General features: G+C 42.7%; 1 protein-coding gene and 1 long non-coding RNA gene across 4 annotated transcripts in view; both read left to right on the forward strand.

Annotated features, from left to right (window-relative positions):
- Nucleotides 1-25,442, forward strand: part of LOC131413868 (HLA class I histocompatibility antigen, alpha chain G-like) — a 105,671-nt gene that overhangs the window by 11,447 nt on the left and 68,782 nt on the right. The window lies entirely within an intron of this gene.
- LOC131413880 (uncharacterized) lies at nucleotides 1,554-3,594 on the forward strand. Its single transcript, XR_009222053.1, has 2 exons — nucleotides 1,554-1,693; nucleotides 3,249-3,594. It is a non-coding gene; the product is annotated as an uncharacterized LOC131413880 (long non-coding RNA).

Here is a 25,442-nt window from a genome sequence, read left to right on the forward strand (position 1 = left end):
ATTTCCTTTGGTTTTTCAGCATTTATAATGGCTTATATAAACTATTTGTGTACTTAGTACAATATCTAGGTGTCCACAGATTGTTTATATTCACTGCTATGGACCACAATTTCCTGTTTCTTTACATGTCTCATTATCTTTTATTTTGAAAAGTGGACATTTTAGATAATATATTCTGACAACTCTGGCTTCTGATGTGCACCAGGGGTGTTCATATTGCTTTTTCATTTGTTTGTTTCATGACTGGACTTTTACTGTAGAATCTGTCTTCGCAGCAGTATACAGTTATAGAGGTCATGTTCCATTTTGTTGTTGTTTTTTTAATTCTTGTTTTATTTTTAAGCCTTGCTTTCTGTGATTCAGCCTTGGGTCAGTGTAGCCTAATGGTCATCCAATGGTTGCTCAAAAGTTTTCCTTGGGGCCAGCCTGGTGGAGTAGTGGTTAAGTGCATGCACTTCACTGCGGTGGCCTGGGATTTTCAGGTTACAATCCCAGGTGTGCACCAATGCTTCGCTTGTCAAGCCATGCTGTGGCAGCACCCCATATAAAGTAGAGGAGGATGGGCACAGATGTTAGATCAGAGCAAATCTTCCTCAGCATATAGAGAAGGATTGGCAATAGATGTTAGCTCAGGGCTAATCTTCCTCACAAAAAAAAGAAAAAAAGTTTTCCTTAAACACTTTGATCCAACAAGGCTTCTACTCTTTGCTGAGGAGATATGTGTGAGAGTTTGGTTACTCTTCAAAGTTCAGGCAGTTTACAGATATGCATTGGCTTCCACTTTCTGTTTGCGTAAAACCTCACAGTCACCTATGGATGAATAGATAACTGGGGCCTTTTCTGGCCTTTCCTGAGTATGCACAGGTGCACACATTTTCAGATACCCAGGAATATATTGAATATTTTCAAAGCACCCTGTGACTGTCTTGTTTCCGTGATCCCTCTTTTTAAATTTTTGGGTGTTTTCCTGCTTTCGCAAACTGATATTACAGTCTTGAGCAGCTGAAATCTTCCCTGTTTGTTTGCCCTGCCACAAAGCTGAGGAGACAATGAGCAAAGCCCCAATTAAACTGCCACAGAGCCCACTGTATTTACCAAGTTCAGTGGTTTTCAGTAAATAAATACTTTTCAACCAAATCTGTGCGCCTTGTTCCGGAGTTCTTGAATTGTTTTTATAATTGTGCCAGGTTCATCATTGCTTTTTTGGAAAAAGGGTGTACTAAGGTGTTCAATCTCCATTGCAGAAATGCCACCCTCCTAGAACTCAAGTTTGAAGTAACAGAATTTCTCCTTGCCAGACCCTTCAGGGATCTGGCATTAAAATTTCTATTTGCTTTCACCTTTCAGTCCATTCTGTCCATATTTGGTTAACTGTTTCTGTCTTGAAAAAAGTATTTTATTAAATTTTTTCTGATTTCTCTGATCCTTTCAGTGTCACCATCAGCATATGAGCCATTGACCCACGTCTGATGGCAACATCAACCTGCAGTGCTGGGCCCTAGAATTTTACGCAGTGGAGATCACACTGACTTGAATGCAGGATAGAAAGGACATGGAGCTGTGAAGACCAGGCCTGCAAGTGATGGAACTTTCCAGAAGTGGGCACCTGTGGTGGTACATTCTAGAGAGGAGCAGAAATACACATGTCATATGCAGCCTGAGGGGCTGCCTGAGCTCCTCATCCTGAGATGGGGTAAGAAGGGAGATGTGAGGGTAGAAACCCCTTCTCAGAACCAACACAGCACAGATATTTTGGGTACCTGTGGCAGGGTCACTGTATTGTCCAGGAGGCTCATGGTCCCTTCTATTCCCTTCTCAGATCACCTTCCCAGCTCATCCTACTCACTGTGGGAATCACTGCTGGCCTAGTGCTCCTTGCTTCTCTGATCTTTAGAGTTGTAATCTGCAAGAAGATCTCAGGTATAGAAAGAGTATGGGAATACGGACTTCTTCATTACATGTAGGATCTCACCCCAAGTGGATGATTTCCATAACCCTAGATAGAAATGGAGATCAGTGACATGCAACAAGTTTGGAATAGAGTCTGACAGAGAGATTGGCCGAGAGGCCACTGCCTGTTCAGATGACGATTTGCATGCAAGCAGGAGAAAAAAATAGGTAGAGAGATTGTTTTTGGGAATTGTAAACTTGGAAGCAGGTAGGTTGACAAACTGCTAGCTGGACAGGAAAGCAGAGGATATCAAAGTCAACAGCCTTGGGCTCCCATAGATCCCAGTGTTCAGGGCAGCCTCTTATTTAACTAAAGGACACTAGCCCTGGGACCATCCCTAGGCTGAGAAGTCATGTCTGGACCCATATGTCCCCTGATCCTCTGTGAAATTGTGGCCAGCAAGATAACAAATGTCTGCATAGTCATTGAGTGGGTATCCAAGGTTCCTTGGAATCAGATCTTTATGTCCTCATGTTTACCGTATGAAAATCCTGTCCTGCAGTTTTTACACTTCTTTCTAGAGATTAAATGTTATCAAACCAAGTACTCAGAATGAACATACTTACTAGTAGATGAGCATCTAGTGTAGACAGCATCTCACATTGCATAAATTGGGTGGGGTAAACAGACATCTGCCCCAGATGCAGACAATAAGAGTGGTCAGCAGTGTTTATCCCAAGCATATGGGGTGCTGCCCACTCAGTACTTATAGGCCAGAAAGAAAGGTCCACTGCTGCACCACAGACCTACAGGAGGGTGATGCTTCTGTTTCTGCACATGTCTTCTCTCCCACTGTTCCCTGATGCTGCCCAAAGTCTGGGCTGAACTTCTTGAACCTTCCCTGGAGTATAACACTAGCCAATTATTTTATAACCTCAGTGCCCCTCCCCACTATAATAACTTCTCAAAGGTTGTTTCCTTCTATGTGTTAAATAAATAAGTTAATTTCTAATTCATGTGGCTACAGGATAAGTGGGAGAAAGCTGATCTCCATAACCTTTGTGATAAAGAAGAAGAAATCCAAAAAGTAATCCCCATCCTATCCCATGACTCTATCTGTGAATTTCATCCAGATTCCTCTTGATATTTTTCCCCAGGCAGTTACAGAATGCCAGGACACTCACAGCTTCTTAAGCTGTCACTCGTAAAGGCCAGGTGGGAGAGAGGATTGAGGCAGTGGAAAACAGGTTTGGCTGTAGCAGGTCTTGGGTTTTTTAAGTTAAGAATGTGACGTAGGCTGTCCTGAAAGCTTTGTGGTGTTAAAACTTGAATCTGTTCCTTAACATTTTTTCCATAGCTTGAGAGAGCTGCCTTGTGTGGGACAGGACTGGTGAGACATGAATTATTCACACTTCTGCTTTACTTCTCTGTGGACTCTTGACTTCTTTTCTTCCAAATGGTCTCCGAATATCTCTGTGCTGCTCTCAGTTTAATAATTATATGAAGTAGGGGGAAGAGTCCATTTCCAAGCATATGCCCACCCCTCCGCCATACTCTCTGCACCCCAGACCTGTGGTTCCCTACCCCTAGACCACCTTTCCTTTTCCAGGGGAGATGGAGCTAAGAACTCTCCCTCCCTATCCTTGATCATGGACTTCTTAGCCTCCAGAACTGTGAAAAATAAATTTCTGTTGTTTAAGCCACCCAGTCTATGGAATGTGTGTTATAGAAGCTTGAACTAAGACACTTGGTCATTGCTTGCATATGTATCTGCATCTTTCTTTGCACTGTAATTTATACTTGTTCTTTAGGTGGTCCCTTGCTCCACCAGGTCCTAGAACCTCACGCATCCCAAAGGGTGAGCTATTTTCCAAAACTATAGAAATCAAGGGCTGAGAATGGCACGTCTCAATCCTGCCCCATCTCTGGATAAGTTTATTTTTGCTTTGTAGATTTCATTCCTTCCTTATGGAATTTATTTGTATGTTATTTTGGAAGAGAAATGCAGTTCATTCTGTTCAGGCCATGCTATGTCCCTGGCTACAGGTTTGTGATTCCATCAAGATACTCAGGGCAGCAACTGCACACAGATCTCTGAATTTCACACATTAATCACCAAACTGCTCGTTCCTTTGCCTTCCTTCCAACAGTGTCACCAGAACACTTCTTAATTCATTTAATAGACATGTAATAGTAAGACAAATTTTGGAATTAGCCAGATGTGTCAATATTGTAATATGATCAAATTCTTGTTGATATCTTATCCCTTTGGGTGTCCTACATATGGTAGGGCCCTGGGAGGAAACAGATGTCACAATCAAAGGTATAGCTGAAGAAAGTTTAATGGCCCAGCTATTTACAGAGGTGTAGGCAGGTAACAGCAATGGATGTCAGAGCTCCCTGGGACAAGACACAGCAGGAAGCCATTAGCACCTCTAGACTGAAGGACAGTAGAAGGGAGTTGTTTCTGGAACCCAGCAAAGCTGTAGCCTTCAAAAGCGACCACCAAACATGTGCTGGTGCTGTAGGTAGATGCAGGCATTACTGTAGCATAGCACTGGAGGAAAGAGTCCAGGTATCAATGCCTTGAATCCTCTCTCCTCCCACACAATGATCCCTGCAGTGCCTCCTAGTGGCAAACCCAACGGGAAGCCAGAAGGCGAGGAACCCAGGTGATATGTTTTAAGGATAACTGGAAATATAAGCGATGATCCACAAGCCACTTAGGACCTAAAGTATAGACAAAAGAGAAGAATTAGGATGTTAAAAGTATACAGATTCTGTGAAAGAAAAGCAGGATGTGTGTCTTCAATTATAATAATAAGTGTTGGAAATATTACAGATGTTAGGCTTATTCAGTATGGCCTCATGGGTTGTATCTAGGTGGAAGGGAGAGGAAATCGCTATGGATATCCATGATGAAGATCTTCCTGTGAGAAATCTCCAAAACCAAAAGGTTGTAAGATCTCCATTAATCAGGATAGAGAAGCACAGGCTGGACAACCACTGCAAAGAGATCTACATTCGTTTCCTAGGATGTGCATCAAAGCATAAGTCTAGAGACAAGTGTCATGGTGGTGAATGAGAGTGGTTCTCTCAGATTCTACTAGCACATGAGAGCTCATGACCTGTGGACATAAATTGCTGGAAAAAGAGGCCATCAGCCCCCACTGAGATCCCCCCCAAAAAAGTCATGGCCCTGAGCTAACTTGCTTATCACATTTAATATTTTTTAGCATATATTTTATGTTCCTGCACAAATCTTGCTTATTACTTATTTGGGAAAAAAGGGAATGTGTTAGGAATAATGGATATAGAATCCATTATAGAATCATAGGCTCAGCCTATGAAGAAGTAAGACTCAGGGCAATTGGGGGCCAAGGCACCTCTGGGATATGGGCAGCAAGTACTGATCATCAGTCTCATTAAGGGCCAATCACTGGGATAAAAAATAAAATACTCGTACAATTTTCACACTCTTTGCCACTGCTCAAGATTCACATTCCTATAAGAGCATATGCAATTGGTCTAGCTTGGGCCTACTATCCACTCCTTCACTAGAAGAAGCAATCATCATGGATTAACAGGCCTGCCAGCCTGCATCTGGATGGTATATATTGTAGTTCTCTAAAGCATATTGGGGTGCACTTTCAAGGAATGGGCATGATATATAAAAGTTTGCACTAAATATTCACTGCTGACGCAAAATAAGTGGATTCCTTTTTAAGAGCCAAGTCTCAGAGGCAAGATCACCCTCAGAGTTATGTATGTGGCCACTCTGCATGACCACAAGGTGATGTTCAGCTGGGGCTGGAGCATCCCAACTCCAAGCCAGGCATAGCAGGAGAGGGAGAGGGTCTTTGGGGCTGGGGTTCAACAGGGAGAGGCCTCAGATGCCTCTGCATCTGTGGCTTTAGCATCTGATTCTCCTCTCGCTTCCATACACCATAGCTCAGAGCCAGTGCACCTAGTCTTCCTCAGTTTGTCTGAGGGCTAGGCCAAAAAGTCATGGAATCACATAATAAGTCACAGGTAAATATTGTGATTTCCAAGGTAATTAAAAGAATAATAAGAGAATGTGTAACTAGATAGCCAATTAAGAAGACTACAATAATGAAAATATTTTGGTTAATCCAAAAGAAGGCAAGAAAGAAAAACAATGGAGTCAATAAAAGGGTACTTAATACAGGTTTCTGCTACAGTTGAAGACATGCTCATCTCCCTACTGGACATTGAACAACTGACCTCGTTGAACTTAAGGACACACAGAGTGTCAAAGAGCTTCCGATTCTTCTCGTTGTCCTTCAGTTTCACATAGTACTGCTGCAACCCGTGCAGCGTCAGTTTTGTCTCATGGTCTATGAAGATCTCCATTGGCTGGGGGAAGGGAGAGGAAGGGCGTGGGGGACAGGAGGAGGGCAAAGTGGGGGGTTAAACCTGGGGGGGTGGAGTAAGTTGATCTCCAGTACACCCCATGGGGGGAGATGGGGAGAAGAGAGAAGGTTGAAAACCACGCTCCACTCCCCAAAATACCCACATTTAATGTGGTCTCTTCCACATTAGACCTGATTTCCTTCCTATCAGTTGAGTTTTAAGATTACCCAACTGAAAACTGTCTTGGGAAGGGAACTTTGCAGGGAGGAGAAGGAGCAGTGAAACCACCGGATGGCACGATGTAACAAATATGTCTGAGTCGCTCAGTGCATCAGGCTCTGCTGCTACAGGTGTGAAAAAGACCAACACCACCTTTTCCCTCATGGACCTTATCCTCCCAGTTCCAGAGTCCTCCACTGTCTCTCCTTCAGTCTGTATGGCTGACTCATTAGTTTCTAGAGAGGGAAGTGCAGCTGTGCTGTCTCTTGCTCAAAACCTGAGCCAAGCCTCTTACTCCTTTAATGTTAGAGCAGCTCTGCCAATCTCAAGTCTCCACCTACAAATATGAACCATCCTCCCTGACTGTGAACTAGGAGTGGCTGGTTTGTGTAGGTTTGGAGTCAGAACTGAGAAATCTGATTCCCAGTGATGTGGAATTGACACTTCTCCAAATTTGCCCAGATGTGTAGTGAAGATCAATAACACTTCCTCAGAACGCCCATGGAGATAAATATCTATAAAAATTACAATCCCACGTCAGATTATTTATCCTACAGATATATGTCATGCTTAGAAATCATATATGCAGAAAACTATTAATTGCAGCATTATTTTAATAGCAAAAGATGAAACAACTTACGTATTGATAAATGGGGGGCCAGTTAAATCCATCCATATAGTGTAATACCATAAAGCTGTAAAAAAAACAAAAGAGAAATTCTTCATGTATTGATAAAGAAGATTTCCAAATTAAATCATTAACAGAAAATAACCACGTTTCAGAGCTGTGTATACTAGGCTGTATTTTGTTTAAGGGGAACAAGAATTTATGTACATACACACGTATGTGCACATGTGTACACACATATGCACATACACACATACATGCACACATGCCTGGAAAGACATTCAAGGACCTGGTAACAATGTTCTTTAAGGGGAGAGCAGTAGGAGCCATGCTTTGGTGGAACAACCTTGGAGGGCAGCGTGGGGGTGGCCCCCCTCTCCTGTGGCAGCTGCTTCTCTGCCCTGGGCTGCAGACAGCGCTTGGGGACTGTCCACGTGTCACCTGTGGGGACACTGATTTGCATTCTACCCCATCTTTACATGAATAGCATTACATTATTCTACTTCCCCAATCAAAGATCCACTTACCAACAACTGGAAAGATATTTTCTAGAGATATTATTTGCCCTCTTCTCAATATTTTCTGTTGATTGATTCTACATGTGGTTTATCCGTCTCGCTCTTATTTAGACTTTTGAATTTCTAAGGTGATTCGACAACTGTTTGTTCACATCTTCCTCCCATCCAAATGTGCTCTGACAAGGCAGGGTGAGTGAGATGCTAAATGATGACAAGCACCTTGTCAGCTTCTTACCACATTCATTATATCCCACCCCCATTTGTGAAGTGCAGGCAGTTTATGCTGCGAGATGATCAATATTAGCAAGAGAGAGTTCTTTGTTGTGTTCTAGGTGCTCCATTCTGCCCCATCCCACAGAGGATGGGAATGAGGAGGCACCGAGGGCAGCTGTGCACCGTCACCCAAGAGCTCAGGACTTCAGTATCTCTGGCCTTAACCAGGAAGATCAAGTATGAACTCTGAGGGGCAAAGGTGTAAAAAATAGATGGTATTGGGAGACCATAGAGATAAAGGACTCTAGGAGTGTGTCTAATGCTAATGAAATATGAATTGAAATCAGTTCATAGGGGTAAGTAAACAGTTTGTACCAGCATCATCATCAACAACACTGACCAAAAAGTGATCTCAATAAAAATAAACAAAACAGATCTCTTATGCTGAAAGAGAATAACTTTTTTTTAGCAAATTTGGAGATATACTCCGCAGCTATTTATCTTGATGGGGCCTGTAGAATGTTATCTTAATAAATATAAAAATATATTCATATTCATTCATTCAATATATATTTATTAAACCTACCATTTCCCAAGAAATATTGTAAGTGCCGAGGAGAAGTGGTGAAAAAAAAGAAATAAAAATCTGGGCTCTCGTGAATTTTTCATTTTACTTTTAGGAGACTGACACTAAGTAAAATAAATAAATTATGTGATATGTCAGGTCATGATTTATGCTATGGAGAAAATCAAGGTGGGAAAAGTGTGTGGAAGGTAGTGGGTGCTGGGAGTTGGAAGTTTCAATAGAGCAAGCATCAGCAAGGACAAAGACATGAAAGAAGTGAGGGAGAAGCATCCCAGGTAGGAGGAGTAAGAGGTGCAAAGGTCCTGAGGTGGCAGTGCTCAGATTAATTTCCAAGTAAAGCAAGTAATTGGAAAAATCTCTTATTGGAGATATTGTAGCCAAAATATTCTGTATAAAGATAAGTGCCTCTGACACTTGGAGTGTGCGATCTAAACCTGTGCTTGAAGCTTAATCCAATCAAGGATATTTGATTAAAACTCAGCCCTACTTTCATGCTCCCTTGTTGCTCTCTTCCCACTGAACATAGTGAAAATTTATTCTGAGTAAGAACATAGATGAAGATCTGGGGTTTTCACAAGTGATTGGCAGCTCTGCAGTTGTCTTGGTCAGGATCCCTGATATGTGGGAGAGATGCTTTCAGTGAAACTGTCCTTTTCTCTAGGCACTCTCCACCCTGGATGCTCCCTTTCCTATGCATTTGTTTAGATTATTGGAAAGGAATGTTACTAGGCCATATTTTCTTAGATCTGCATGAAAAGGTCTTCTTTAAATTGTTAATTATTTGATCTCAATATTTCTCTAGGAGGTGTTTCAAGCAGACATTTAAAAAACAACTATTTTTTCAAGATTACAGTTATGAATAATTTTCATTTTTGTAAGCAATAGCATTTACATACAAATACACACGATAAGTTCTTCCTTAAATACACATAAGAATTTGTTTTTCTCTCCAGGTGGTTTAGCACATTCCTCATTTGTTTCTCTTATGGTCTGAGGTGCCGAAAGCTGAGGACACAACTAGTACTGGACATAATACCTGACTGTATCCCACACAAATGGGAGATCTAGATCTTTGCTATAAGATGTTGATTTTTATTGTGTTTATTTTTAATTGTCCCACTTAAATTGTGCATTATAATATAAGCCACCTGAGTCCTTTTGCCAAGTAAGAAAATAAACACAACTTATTATCATCATTATATTTATGAATATACAGTATTTCTTTTCATTCTTCATGAAGGAGAATCTCAAAGTTTCCAAAGTCCACTGGGCATTGACTCTGGATCTAGGCACCGTGTCTCTCTTCCACCCAATTCACTATTCTCTAGAGTAGACCTAGAGAGGAGAGTTGGAAGGTGTGAACTGGGGTTGGGGTGGGAAGCAGGGCATGGAACCCAGGTAGTGGCTGTCTGTTCAAAATCAATGTGAATATAAGATCAAAGCAAAACATCAGGGCAGATCTTATTTCAGTATTCTATAGGAATTCCGATGAAATCTTGGACAGCTCCTTTGTTACCAGGAAGGACTGTGGGATGTGTTTTCAGCATCCTAAGCCCTTGGCTTGAATCTCAGTTCAAAAACTCTTAGGAAAGACAATAAGTGGTGCCCAGGGACTTTTCATGAAATTCCTCAGCAACTCATGAAACCAGATATGGAGATGGGAAAAATCTTTCAGTGTGTAAAGAACAGTGTAAGAGTTTAAATGCATAATCAATCTCTGGAAAAATACACTAGCAACTGGTAACAGTTCCTCAGGGGTGGTAACCGGGTGACTAGGGGCAGTGGAAAGAGGGTGACTTATCTTTCACCTGTGAGATTTACAGATGTGGGACACATCTCTACAGTATAAATAGGCCAGGTTTATGGGGTCTGGAGTTTATACAATTTATAGGTGATCTTTAGTAAAAAGAATGCAAAAATATAAACACAAAATTAGACACCAAAGTGAGTAATTATGAAGAAGGCGCCTGTGTAAGTGAGGGGAACTAGAGCCTCATCTTCATTAGCTTCAGGGTCTCTCCACTTCAGGATGTAAACATGACCTGGAAACCCTCAGGAAGATTCTCCAGCTGAAGTAGGAGCTGAGGAACAATGATGGCTAAAGGGACCCCCTCTCGCTGCTGTCTTAGAATCCTTTGAGGGCCGGCCCCGTGGCTTAGCGGTTAAGTGCGTGCGCTCTGCTGCTGGGGGCCCGGGTTCGGATCCCGGGCGTGCACCGAGGCACCGCTTCTCCGGCCATGCTGAGGCCGAATCCCACATACAGCAACTAGAAGATGTGCAGCTATGACATACAACTATCTACTGGGGCTTTGTGGGGAAAAAAATAAATAAATATAATCTTTAAAAACAACAAACAAAAAGAATCGTTTGACACCTGTGTCCCCAGTGTTTTTCCCCTGAGTCAGTTGGATGGGCAGCCTCTATTTAGATTCTCTTGTCCCCTTGGTGTATCAAGACAACTTTGACAATCTCATGAAAGTTATAGCCTTGCCCCACACCTGCCCCCACCTAACATCACTCACCTGCATTCCCACACAATTCTGCATGCATGTTTCAGGCAGTTATGAGACCCCTGAGACCCAGGGTCAATGGTCCCTGTCTACACTTTCTATCAGAGAATGAAAAAGGGATTCCTGGGGACAGCAACTCTCCAGGTGTCTCCTTCCTGGCCCTCCCTCTCAATGCGGATCCTATTTCTTGTTATTGATGATGACACAGTTTTGTAAATCCCCTCTCCCCGCCCCATCAGAGGCTGGGCTCCAGTCCTGGCCCACATGGAACCCATGGAGGAGAGGAGGCAACAGTGACCCAGCTGAACTGAGATGAGGAGGAGTTTGGAGGCATTTTGTCCCTGCAGTTTCACTTAAAAATATCTATCTTTGTTGGAGGTTTGGTTTGAAATTGTAACCAGGAGCTCTTGATTCTTCAGAATCCACGATGCCCCCACTGGGTCTGGGTGACCTTCATACTTGTTTTTTAAACTTTGCACTGAGGAAATTTTCAACACACACAAAAGTAGAGAGAATGTGCAGTGAAACCCCTGACCCTTCACTCAGCACAGCATCAATCATGCACCATCAGGATTTATCTATATCCCCACCATCACCCACACTGCGTTATTTTGAAGTAAACCCCAGACAGTGTATTATTTCATCTGTTGGTAATTTTTTTGAAGAGGCCAGTGTTTAGAGTCTTTAAAAATGACAGAGAGAGAGAGAGAGAGAGAGAGAGAGAGAGAAAGAAAGGGAGGCAGAAGAATGGTGAAACTGACAAACTATTTTCCAATACACTTAAGAACAAGGATCCTCTGAGAACTCGAAGTGTCCTGCTTTCTACTGAATGTTCAACATCTCTTGGACACTCAGCAAAAGAAGTCAGCAGCTCAGAGCTGAGAAGCCCAAAACACACAACATTATTTAATTTCTTTTGTCTTTTTCCAGAGCCTTATTTGTCATCTCTGAATTATAACTGGACATTTCAATCCCCAACCTTACAAAGGGAATCCTGAGCTCAGATGAAAAAATTCTCCCCTTTGTTAATTTGTACCTGTGGGTAATTTGTACCCTGTCCATAGACCTGACTTCCAACTGGGTGGGATGGAGGGAAAGCAGGGCAAGAAAACAGAAGGGCTAGTGTGCCATCTGCTGGGCATGGCCATGGATAACAGGAATTGCAGACAAAAGATTCTGAGCCAAAAATAGTGTTTCCTGTCCTCTGTTAATTTCAGGAAATTTCCCCTAGAGCAGAGAGAGCAAGAGCGATGGACAAACACACAGGATCAGGACAAGGGGAGAGGTTTGGTCCTGTGTTTGCATTTCCACGTTTCCAGTTTGTCATCATACCTGGACTAAACGCTATCCCAGTGGATACAACAGGTTGGCAGAAATACAAGGCCTCATTCCCACTGGTGCAGCCTCCTGGAGAACATCTCATGAGACTTTCTGAGAAATTCCTTAAAGAGAGGTCTACGGGCACCAATTACCTAAACTATTTCACCCTTTAGTAAAAAATTAGCAACAGGAGATGATTTCCTGTAATAGACTTATGATCATAGAGAAACAGTGTTTTAATATCACAGAGTACACAGTGTTTTTATTCACTGGAGTATTACTTCAAGTAGTGGAGGGGTCACTTAGCAAGCAATGGGTGGTGGCACTGATGACCATATCTTCTCACTTTTGCACCAACCCTTTTACAGACAGTTTCCCCACTCTACATTAGACGTGTCTTCTCCACATGCAGAAAATATAGTCTAGTAGCTTCTCTACTGGGTGGCAGATTGTTGGTTTTTCATGTTGTTTATTAGGGACACTGAATACCTTTGTTCTTAACTGATGCTAAGACTTCAGTATTTCTTCAGGGGAAGCTGCTGAAGGAGGCTGCTGAGTGGAGAGAATCCTTCCTGAATTTCTCCAGACAGTGTGGCTGACTGCATCCCACAAGGACCTAAAAGGCAGCATATGCTGCTGTGTACCCAGAGGTGAGGACAGATCCTACCAGCCCCATCTCACAGCTGCCACATGGAATTTGGAGTCTGGAAATTCTTTTAATTTTTCTTGAAGGATCTCACATTTGGCTTCTTTATTGACTCAGGAAACCATAACAGTGGATTTGGACAGATTTTCTCTGCAATTTACTCTCTGGAGGGGAATACTCTGAAAACTGAGCTCATTTTCAGACACTGAAAGGGATTGAAAAGTCAGGTTTTCTAGTTCTTGTAATGGGCACACAGGGATCCAGATACAGCATCTCCAGGACTGGGGAAGTAGAGACCTGTGTCTTTCTGATGTGCACGATTCCTGGGGGCAGTGTTTGAGACTCTAGTTTTCCAAAGAACTTATTTACTAAGCAAGTATTTCCACTTCTTGCAATAAAGTCAGGGGACATGGAAGCCACCTTGCAACCAAGTGAACACAGATGAGAAGATGAAATGAGGTGTTCTGGGAGGAATCAGAGAGGGCCCTTTCTCTGAGGGGTTCTTCTTTTTAGGGTTCTCATGAACATGCTTGGGGTTTTAACCACATTCTTTTTAAATAAATCCTAACTGAGAAAATCATGAAAGGGCATTTAGCAAGTGATTGCCACAGGGTAAATGCTGGAAAGTCAGTGGTTGATTCAAAGACAGTGATCATTCCAGGATGACTGAGTCTCCCAGGTGTCAATAGGGAGATGGGCCAGGGACTTTTCCCAGGGACCAAAAAGAAGAGCATCTGGGAGATAAGGTCATCTCACAACAAGACACAGGATAGCACCCAGTGTGAACAGATCACAGGTGTCTTTCCCTGTTCAGACTCCAATGCTCAGCGCTCAGGACAGAATGTGGGTAGAACTTAGCAAATCTATCAGCCGGCCAGACCCAGGAGTGCAAGTGTGAGCCGACAAGGAAAACCCTGTAACTTCTGCCAGTGCATACATTTAAAATTGTTGATGTATTTACCCTGCAAAGATCGGTAGGTGTGTGGATGGATGGATGGATGGATGGATGGATGGATGGATGGATGGACGGATGGATGGACAGATGGATGAAGGAATGGATGGGTGGGTATATTCACATTCTGTGTGAGTGTCTCTCTACTTCTCTCCATGTCTGCCTCTCTGCCCTTTGCCTCTTTCTCTGTGCATATCTGCCACTGTCCCCTCATAGTCATATCTCCACTTTCATAAGTAAGTGGAGTAAGTAAAAATCTTTTTACCTGGTTTTATAGGATCACATCTATATATTGTATTAGTGGTCAGAACCACAGAAAAGGGAAAGATCTGTGAAAACCAGCACTGATTTTCAGTGAAACAGATGCTTCTGATGTGGGGCAGTGAGAAGATGTGTGGGATTGAGGCCCCCAGGGGAGACCAGGGCTGTATTTCATCAGGAGAGTGGAACCTGCTCAAAGTAGACAGAGAGCAGAAAAGTGCCCAGACTAATGGTGCCCTTGTTGATTCAAAGGGAAGGCTCCTTCTCCAGATGCTTCTGTGTGTCCTTCAGTCTTTGCTCCCTAGGTCCAAGTTACTGGTGTGAAAAAGTATTTGAGAATTTCCATGGTAGCTTATTGGTCTCTTTTCATTGGTCTTTCTGCTCTCTCAAAAACACACCCAAAGACATAAGAAATAAAATTGTACAAAGTTCCTTTGGAATTTGCTAAAATCATTGAACTTTCTGTAAATGCCAGAGTTACGTTTTTGGCAACCCTATAAAGTCAGGTGAGCCCAACATGGAGTGAACTTAGGCCTTGAATGGCCTCCTTCTGTTTGGATTTTATGTGGACAATATTTGCAGGAAGAATTCCAGAGTCAGAATTTGTTGCTCCAGTATTGCTTTCATGTTTCAATACAAGGAAGGCGAATCTGACCCTTGTGTAGTCCAGGGCTGCTCAGAAGGAATCTTCACCCTCACATGGATGATCAGCCCCCAAATCAGCCACCTCTGCTGGACTCAGCCCACAGCCCTCACCTCTCCAGAGCTGCCATCAGAATTCAAGAGCACAGAGTGGCAGTGCCCCTGTGTGGCCACAGGGCTGAGGACAGAAGACTCAGCTCCCCTTTCTCCTCCTCAGCCAGGATCTCCCCAGGGTCTCCTTCTGCTCCCAGCCCTTGGACAGGGCTCTGCACACAAGGGGGTGTGCAGGTCACAGGTCAGGCTCAGGGCCCACTCAGCTTCTCAAAATCTAGGTGGATATTGACCTTTTCTCTCACCACTGAGTAACTCTGTACTTTTGCCCCAGGGCAGAGCCAACCCTCCGGACCATAACAGCCAGGATTCAAGTGTGGGGTTGACCTACCTGAAAACTCTTTGTACCCCAGGACCCAGTCCCTCAGCTTTGCAGATGGGGCCTTGGACTCTTGGATCCTCTCCCTTGTTCCTACTGCTTCTTCTGAGGGTGGAAGCCACTTATACCAATAATTAGCCTGTGAGTCTCCAACCATGAGATTTGGGGAGAGGAGCCCCTAAAATATCAGGTCCAGGAAGGAGGGAGACTCTGGAGAGGAGAAGGGAGAAGAAATGGTGTATAATAAAATGGGAGAGAGGAAGGAGCCAAGGAGGAGAGAAAAACAGGAAGGGCTGAGTAGGAAGGTGTGTGTGTGTGTGTGTGTGTGTGTGTGTGTGTGTGTATAGGGACAGTGTGATAGTGTGATAAAATAAGAAATATATATTTGGTCTTGGTCCCCAGTTCTTGGCACAGAGCTCCTAAAACCCTTGTAATTTCCTGAGTAATAGGGATTATAGGAGTATCTTTTGTTATAATATTTGGTCTTAGTGCCAATTTCCTGACACAAGAGCTTCTAAGACCCTTGGAATCTCCAGAGTGACAAGAGTGTCCTTTGCTATACTAATGAGGTGACTGGTGGCTAGGGTCCCTAGATAGCTTCAGGATGGGGGTTTGTTGCCAGAGGAACCAACCATGTGATTAGAGGGTTGGAACTTTCAGCCCCACCTCTCAACCTCCAGGAATGAGAGAGCGGCTGGAGATTGAGTTAATCATCCACAGCCAGTGATTTAATCAATCATACCTAAGAAATAGAACCTCAATAAAAACCCTAAACACAGGGATCCAGAAAGCTTCTGGGTTAGTGAACACATGGAGGTGCTGGAAGGGTGACATACCAAGAAGGGACATGGAAGCTCCAAGCCAACCCCTTTCCTTGCCCTATGCATGCCTTCTGTTTGGCTGTCTTGAGTTGTAGGACAACTTTATAATACACCACTTAATAATAAACCAGTAATAATAAGTAAAGTGATTTTCTGACTTCTGTGAGCCATTCTAGCAAATTATCAAAACTGGGCAGAGGTGGTCAAGGGGACCCCTGATTTGTAGCTAAGTCAGACAGAAGTGTAGGTAGCCTAGGAACCCACTACTTGCGACTAGCATCTGATGTAGAGGGGAGCAGTCTTGTGGGACTGAGCCTTTAACCTCTGGGTTCGGTACTAACTCTGGGTAGTTAGTGTCAGAATTGAATTGAGTCATAGGACATCTGTTGGTGTCCACAGAGAACTGGAGAATTACTTGGCGAGTGAAAACTCATACATTTGGTGTCAGAAGGGAAGTGTGAGTAAAAACCAGATCTTAGTAGACAGGCACAAGGGAGTTTCTGGGGTGCTGGGAAAAGAAGAGCTAAGGGAAGGTGCTAAGGGATCTACTCCAAGATGTTGCAGGGACCCACTTCCTGTGCTATGACCTCACAGCCAGTCCCAGTCCAGCTCTGGGCTGCCTGAGCTCACAGCCCTCAGCTACCTGGACTGCCTCTTCTTCATGCCTATGAAAGCAAGACAAGACATCCCAGGACAAGAGGCCCCAGGGCTATGGGCAGGGAGGTGACCTTGCTGCTGGCAGCCAAGGAGACTGTCCTCATAGAGGGTCCCTCTCAGGACTTAGCTTGGGGTCTGAAGACCATCATAGGCTACAAAGAACTCACCAGTGAGCCTGGATCCAGCATCTGACCCCCGTTACCCTGGATTCCAGGAGTGAAAGCTTCCTCCCCTCAGATCCCAGTCCTTCCACTCAACCTCCTGCACTCCTAGGGCATCCTGGAGCCCTCCCTACTTCTGAGACCCCAGGACCCAGGTATCCCACCTTTCTTTCTTTCTTTCTTTCTATCCCACTTTCTTTCTCCTCTGGTGACCCAGAACGTCATTTTTGATCCTCCCAGGCCCTACTTCCTGACATCCCAATTTCTGCATTCAAGGGCCCTGCAGCCCACCCAAATATCATTTCCACTCTGATGACAGGGTTTGGGGGATGTGGGCCAGGGGAGCTCCCCAGGGCCCCACCCCCTCAAGTTGAGCCACTGGCTTTGAGCTGGGCAGCAGCTGTAGATTCTGGAGCTATGGGTAGATGGGGAGGACTTCATCGCTTACAGTGCTGCAACCTGGGCCAGGGGCGCTGGGGTCCCAGAGCCCTAGAGGCAGCAAATGCAGCTGGTGGTTGGGTGCTTCCTGTCTGTGGTGTGGCAGCAGGGCTCCAGGGCCAGTCAGTAAGGAAGCCACAGCATACACAGAAACCTGACCCCCCACACCACACACAGGAAAAGTGTCCCTTGTCCTTTCATCCTCAGATCCAGATCTGAAAGAGTTCAGGTCTCCTATTTCAGGTGATAATACGGTAGGTTGGAAAGTGGTACAGGATATAGAAAAGAAAAACAGAAGAAGGGAGAGATGAGGGAGGGGAACGGGTGACAATTTGAAATGGGGCGTTACTGGGTGACATTTGAACAAGTCTTGAAAGAGTTGAGGGGCTGGGCCAGGCAGTTAACTGGGGGGAGAGCGTTCCAGGGTGGCCTTCTTCATACCTGGCTCACACTGGGGTGGCACTAAAGCTGCAGCGGGAATGGAAGCAACTGAAGCCAGGACTCCTGGGAGGGCATGGGGATCTGGGTTTCTGTATCCCATTACCAGGTTACCGCCTGTGGCTTCTTGGCGTGGAGAATGCTGGGAAAGAAGAGAAGCTGCAGTGGGCTCCTGTCCTGCCTCTGTGCTCTTTCATTCTTGAATCCAGTGCCCCCAGTGTTGTGATGACTCAGCTGGAGGACGCTGCAATGCAGTGGACTTGGCATCTCACCTGCCAACATCACTCTGACCTGATGTGGACTCAGGACTCAATGGGACCTGACCTGGGAAGGACAAGACACACCAGGGCTGGGCAGCTGTGGGGTCCTCCCTGGAGAAGAGATGAGATACACTTGCCTGATGGAGCACCTGGGCCTGAAGGGCTCCCTTGGTGTGACCTGTGGTGAGGTGTTGTCAGACAACAGGGGTGAGGGTGGGGGTGAATCTCATCCAGACCCTGCCCATGCTCTCTGCCCCTGTACCCAAGGCCCTCCCTCCCCTCCTAAATGGAGATGCTGCCAATCTCCTCAGTCACCTACTGATCACTCACATCTCACCCACATTCAGAAGTCCTCGCTCTAACCTTCTTCATTCCCGCTGTACCTTCTCCCACAGCCCCAGGGTTTGATCTCCCTCTCTCCTCTTCTGCCTTCCCGGGGTAGGAATGACTCACTTCCCCCTGAGGAGTGGGCTCTAGGGGACAGGCTGGGCTCTAGCTGAGGTTGGAGGAAGGGAAGGCTCCTGGGTCAGGGGTTGGGGAGGGAGGATGGGCACAACCAGAAGAGAAGCTGAAGGGTTAGGGGAGGTGATGACGGAAGCTGTTTCCACATCATCATTTTTCTCTCATAGTCCAAGGGAGCCATCCTTCCTCCAGGCCCAGGGACATGGAAGGAGCAGCAGGAATGGGGAGCTCTTCCAAGTGAGAGAAAAATAAAAGTGTTTCTCCCTCTGTTTGCCTTATTCCCCTTACATTGCTGGCCAACGTTTGTGGTATAGGTTACACTGAGATTTTTTTCACCAAATCCCAGAATCCCTAGATTTAGAGAGTTTCTGAACTTGAAAGATATCATTTAGGATGTCTTCAAATAGAAAGGATTAATATTAATGATATCCTAATGCCTGGAGACTTGAAACAAATGATTTCAAAGAAGAGTCAAAATATTAATGGAGAAATAACCATCAAAGTTTGACTATAAAGACTATACTAAATAAATTATGATGTGGTGTTGAAGTCAGAATAATTTGTTTTATTTTAACTTTTATTTTTAAATAATTGCAAACTTAAAGAAAACATTCAGGTATAGCACAAAAAAAATTTATACACCGTTTCCCAAATTCACCAACTGGTAATATTTTGTCACATTTTCTGCATATAATGATTTAAAACTAAATTGTAGCTATCTCTGTCCCATTACTCATAAAAATTTTAATGTATGTTCCATAGAACAAGGACATTTTCTTTCATAATCAGAGCACAATAATCAAAATCAGGAAAATTAACATTGACTCAACACTACCATCTCTATTCAAATGTCTCAAATTGTCCAATAATATTATTATAGGCATTTTTTTCCAGTCCAAGATCTAATCCAGGAACATGCGCTGCATTCAGTTGTCATGTATCTTTAGTCTCCCTTAATCTGGAACAGTTCTTCATATTTCATTTCTCTTTAATCACCTTGGTATTTTTGTAGAGGATAGGCCCTTATCTTATAGAAAGTCCTTCAACTTAGGTTTATCTGATGTCTCTTCATGATTAGTTCAAGTTATGCATTTTGGGCAAGAATATTGCAAGAGTGATGTTGTATCCTTCTCAGAGCATCACATCAGGAAGCCCACTGTGGGGGATGTTAACTTGATCACTTAGTTAAAGCAGTGTCTGCCAGGTATTTCCACTACAAAGTTGCTGTTTCCCATTATAATTGAGAAGGAACTTGAGGGGAGACACTTTGAAACTATGTAACAATCCTGTTCTTCAACAGACTTTCACTCACTAGTTTTTGCATTCCTTGATGATTCCTGTCTGTATCAAACATTACTATTATGTTTGCAAAACAATGATTTTTCAAACTCCATTCTTTCTTTTACATTTACTAGTTAGCATTCCACAATGAAGAATAGATTTTCCCACTCTCCCTGTCCCCAACTATTTATGTGCCCATTTAACATCAATATGGATTAATGGATTCTAATTTAAATCATTGGGTTATAATAGAAGGATTTTTTTTAATTCTTGATTCTGTCACTTAATTGCTTGTGTGAACTTGGGCAGGTCACCAAACCTCTATCTCCCTTAGTGTCCTTGTGTGTAAAAGAGAAAGGGAAAAACTAAGAGTTCTTCCCAGAAGGAGAGGAAAGAGAGAACAGGACAGAAAAAATATATAAAGAGATAGACTCAAAGGTTTCCAAAATTTGGAAACAGACATGAATTTATAGATTCAAGAAACTTGGTGAACACCAAGCAGGATATATATAAACAAAACCACACCTAGTAAAACTGATAAAACCAAAGATAAACAGAAAATCTTGAGAGCAACCAGAGAAAAAGGACACCTTACATACAAGGGAACAATTATAAGAATGACCAGTTTGTGTTTCTAATCTATCATCAGAAACAATGGAGGTCAGAAGACAATGAAATGACATTTTTTAAGCACCATAAGAAAATAACCTGTTAACTCAGAATTCTACACCAGCTAAAATATTCTTCAGGAAAAAAAAGAAAAGATATTTTCAGATAAAATAAAACTAACAGTTTGTTTCAAACAGGACTCCACTAAAAGAAAAAAAAACACTAACAGGGTTTCTTCTACTTTAAAGAAATCATACCAGATGGAAACTTAAATCTTCAAATAGGAATGCATAGCACTGGAAATGATAAATGCTTGGGGAAAAAGAAGAGACTGTCTTTTTTCTCTTAGTTTCCTTAAAATACAAAAAAAGAACTATCAACCACCTTGACCTAATTGACATTTACAGAACACTATACCCAGCAACCACAGAATACATATATTTTTAAAGTGCTTATGGTACATTCACTAAGAGATATCATATGTTGAGGCACAAAACAAGTAACAATAAATTTCAAGAGATGGAGATCAGATGGAGCATGTTCTCTGGCTAAAGTTAATTTCTTTAGAAATAAGTAACAAGATATCTGGGGAATAATACACATATTTGAAAATTTAAAACACCCTACTGAATAACCCATGGATCAAAGAAGATAACACAAGGGAAACTAGAAAAAAAAATTTTTTTTGCAGGGGAAGATTTGCCCTAAGCTAACATCTGTTTGCAATCTTTCTCCCTTTTTCTTCTTTTCCACCTCAAAGCCCCAGTACATAGTTGTATATAGTTGTAAGTTCTTCTGGTTCTTCTATGTGAGCCACTGTCAGAGCATGGTTATTGACAAATGAGTGGTGTAGTTCCACGCCCAGGAGCTGAACCCAGGCTGCCAAAGTGGAATGTGCCAAACTTGAACCACTAGGCCATCAGGGCTGGCTCTAGAAAATATTTTCAGTGGGATGATAAGGAAAACATATCCTTCAAAAATTATGAGATACTATTTCAAGACTTCCAGTAAATGTACAGCAATTAAGAGAGCATGGTATTGGCAAAAGGGTAGAAACATAGATCAATAGAACAGAATGGAGATGCCAGAAATAGACCTATGCAGATACAGTCAATTGATTTTGAATATAGGCGCAAAGGTAATCCAGTGAAGAAGGGAGAGTCTTTTTAACTCATGGTCCTGGGACAATATGACATCCATATGCAAAAAAATAATAATAACCTAAATAATACTTCATTAAATATAAAAAATTAACTCAAAGTGGATCCTAGACCTAAATGTAAAATGTAAAGTCATAAATATTCTAGAAGGACATAAAGGAGAAAATCTGACCTGGGTTTGGTGATGAGTTTTTAGACAAAACACAAAAAACCCAATCCATGAAAAAAAAAAGATATATTGGACTCTAACAAAATTTAAAACCTTTATACTACAAGAGACACTATTAAAAGAATGAAAAGAGAAGACACAGACTGGAAGAAAATGTTTGGAAGTCACACATATGATAAAGGACTTATAATCAAAATATATAAAGAAAATAACTACTCAAAAATTGGAAAACAAAAAAATTCCACCTTAAGTGACTGAAAGATCTTCATCAAAGAAGATACATGAGCAGCAAATAAACACATGGAAAGATGCTTAATATCATATGTCATTAGGGAAATACAAATTAAAGCCACAATAAGATCCTTCTACACTATTAGAGTAGCTAAAAAGAAAAAAAATATTTTATGACAATCAAATTGCTAGAAAAGATACAGAGCACCGGGAACTCTCATTCACTGCTGATGAGAATGAAAAATGGTAAAGCTAATTTGGAAGAGTGGAGTTTCTTATAAACTTAAACATACACTTATCATACCGCCCAGCAATCGCACTGCTAGATATGTACCCCCGTGAACTGAAAACTTATTTCTACAGGACAACTGCAGGTGAATATTTATACCCGCTTTATTCATTACATTAAAAATGGTAAACAATCAAGATATTCTTCAAGAATGGAAGGATAAACAAACACAATACACTGTACACTGGAATACTATTAGGTGATCAAAAAATATGAACAATTATTGCATGCAACAAACTGGATGAATCTTCTTGTTGTTTCTTTGTTTTGTTTTTGTTTGGTTTTTTTTTTAGGACTTTCTTTTTTTAGAGTAGTTTTAGGTTCATGACAAAATTAAAAAGAAGGTACAGAGTTTTCCCAAATATCCTCTGCCCCCACACATGCACAGCCTCTCCTACTATTAACATCCCTCACCAGAGTGGTACAAGTGTTACAGTTGATGAACCAACATTGATACATCATAATCACCCAAAGGCCATAGTTTACATTAGTGTACGTTCTTAGTGTTGCACATTCTACGGGTTTGGACAAATATATAATGACACGTATCCATCATTATGATGTCATATAGAGTATTTTCACTGCTCTACAGATCCTCTGTGCTCTACCTATTCAATCCTAACCCCTATATGGGGTGTGTATGTATATATATATATATATATATATATATATATATATAATGGAATATTATTCAGCCATGATAAAGACGGAAATCCTACGATTTGGGACAACATGGATGGAACTTGAGGGCATTTTGCTAAATGAAATAAGTCAGAGAGGGAAAGACAAATACTGTATGATCTCACTTATATGTGGAATCCAAAAAAGCCAAACTCATAGAAACAGAAATGGGGAGATATTAGTCAAAGGGTACAAACTTTCAGTTATAAGATGAATAAGTTCCAAGGATCTAATATGCAGCATGATGACTATAGTTAGCAATACACCATTATATACTTGGGAGTTGCTAAGAGAGTAAATTAAATGTTCTCAAAAACAAAAGCAAAAAAATAGTAATTACGCAGATGACCCTATCGTGGTAATCATTTGCAATATATACATGTATCAAATCATCACGCTGTATACCTTAAACTCACACAATGTTATATGTCAATTATATTTCAATAAAGCCAGAGAAGAAAAGATATCCCTTCCCAGGTGAAGGATAAGTTGTTGCATCTGGTCCATCCTACAACCAAAAGGGAGGCAAACGCCTAGTGGGCCTCTTTGGATTTTGGAGGCAAAGTATTTCTCATTTGATGTGTTATTCTGGCCCATTTACAGAGTGACCTGAAAAGCTGCTAGTTTTGTGTGGGGCCCAGAACAAGAGAAGGCTCTGCAACAGATCCAGGCTGCTGTGCAAGCTGCTCTGCTGCTTGGGCCACATGATCCAGCAGATCCAATGGTGCTTAAGTGTCAGTAGCAGATACAGATGCTGTTTGGAGCCTTTGGCAGACCCCCACAGGCGAAGCACAGTGCAGGCCCTCAGGACCTTGGAGCTAAGCCCTGCCATCCTCTGCAGATAACTACCCTCCTTTTGAGAAACATCTCTTGGTCTGCTACTGTGCTTTAGTAGAGACTGAACACAGAACCCTGAGCCACCAAGTTACTATGCAACCTGAGTTGCCCATCATGAACTGGGTGTTATCTGATTCACCAAGCCATAAAGTTGGGCATGTACAATAGCACTCTACCATCAAATGGAAGTGGTATATACATGATTGGGCATACGCAGGCCCTGAGGGCATAAGTAAGTTACATGAAGAGGTGATCCAAATGGCCATGGTCCCCACTACCTTCTATAGTCCTGCCACACTACCCTCTCTCTCCCAGCCTGCACCTACAGCTTGATGGGGAGTTCCCTATGATCAGTTGACAGAGGAAGAGAAGACTCAGGCCTGGTTTACAGACGATTCTGCACAATATGTAGACACCACCCGAAAGTGGACAGCTGCAGCGCTACAGCCCCTTTCTGGGATACCCTTGAAGGACAGCAGTGAAGGAAAATCTTCCAAGTGGGCAGAGCATCAAACAGTCATCTGGCTGTTCCCTTTGCTTGGAAGTAGAAATGGTAGTTACACAATTGTATACTGATTCATGGGCTATAGTCAACAGTTTGGCTGGATGGAATGTGGAAGGAACATGATTGGAAAATTGGTGACAAAGAAACTTGGGCAAGAGGTATGTAGATAGAACTCTCTGAATGGGTAAATAACATGAAGATATTTGTGTCCCACGTGAATTATCACTGATGGGTGACCTCAGCAGAGGAGGATTTTAATAATCAAGTGTATGGGATGACCAATTCTGTGAATACCTGTCAACCTCTTTCCCCAGCCACCTCCATAATTGTCCAATGGTCTCATGAAAAAAGTGGCCGTGGTGGCAGAGATGGAGTTTCAGCATGGGGTCAGCAACATGGACTACCACTCACCAAGGCTGAGCTGGTACTGCCACTTCTAAGTCCCCAATCTGCCAGCAGCAGAGACCAACAGTGAGTCCCTGATATGGCACCATTCCCTGGGATGCCACCAAGCTTCCTGGTAACAGGTTGGTTAGACTGAACTGCTTCCTTCATGGAAGGAGCAGTATTTTGTCCTTATTGAAATAGACACACTCTGGATACAGATTTACCTTCCCTGCAAGCAATGCTTCTGCAAAAACTACCATGTGTGTACTTAACAGAATGCCTTATCCACGATCATTGTATTCCATACAGCATTGCTTCTGATCAAGGAACTCATTTCACAGCAAAAGAAGTGTGGCAATGGGCCCATTCTCATGAAATTCAAGGGTCTTATTACATTTTCCACAATCCTGAAGCAACTGGCTTGATAGAATGGTGTACTGGACTTTTGAAGACTCAGCTATAGAACCAGCTGGGTTGTGATACCTTGCAGAGCTGGGATAAGGTTCTCCAGACGGCTGTATATGCTCTGAATCAGCATCCAATATATAGTGCTACTTCTCACATAGCCAGGATTCACAGGTCCAGGAACCAACAAGTGGAAATGAGAATGACAACACTCACTATTACCTCTAGTAACCCACTAGCAAAATTTTGCTTCCTGTTCCCACAACTTTATGCTCTGCTGGCCTAGAGGCTTAGCTCCAGAAGGAGGAATGCTTCTGCCAACAGACACAACAATGATTCCATTGAACGGAAAGCTAAGACTTCCATCTGGCCACTTTGCACTCCTTGTGCCTCTGAATTAACAGGCAAAGGAGTTGCGGTGCTGGGTGAGGTGACTGATCCTGACCAACAAGGGGAAATTG

This window comes from Diceros bicornis, chromosome 14 (genome assembly GCF_020826845.1).
Source record: "Diceros bicornis minor isolate mBicDic1 chromosome 14, mDicBic1.mat.cur, whole genome shotgun sequence".
NCBI classification, from domain to species: domain Eukaryota; kingdom Metazoa; phylum Chordata; class Mammalia; order Perissodactyla; family Rhinocerotidae; genus Diceros; species Diceros bicornis.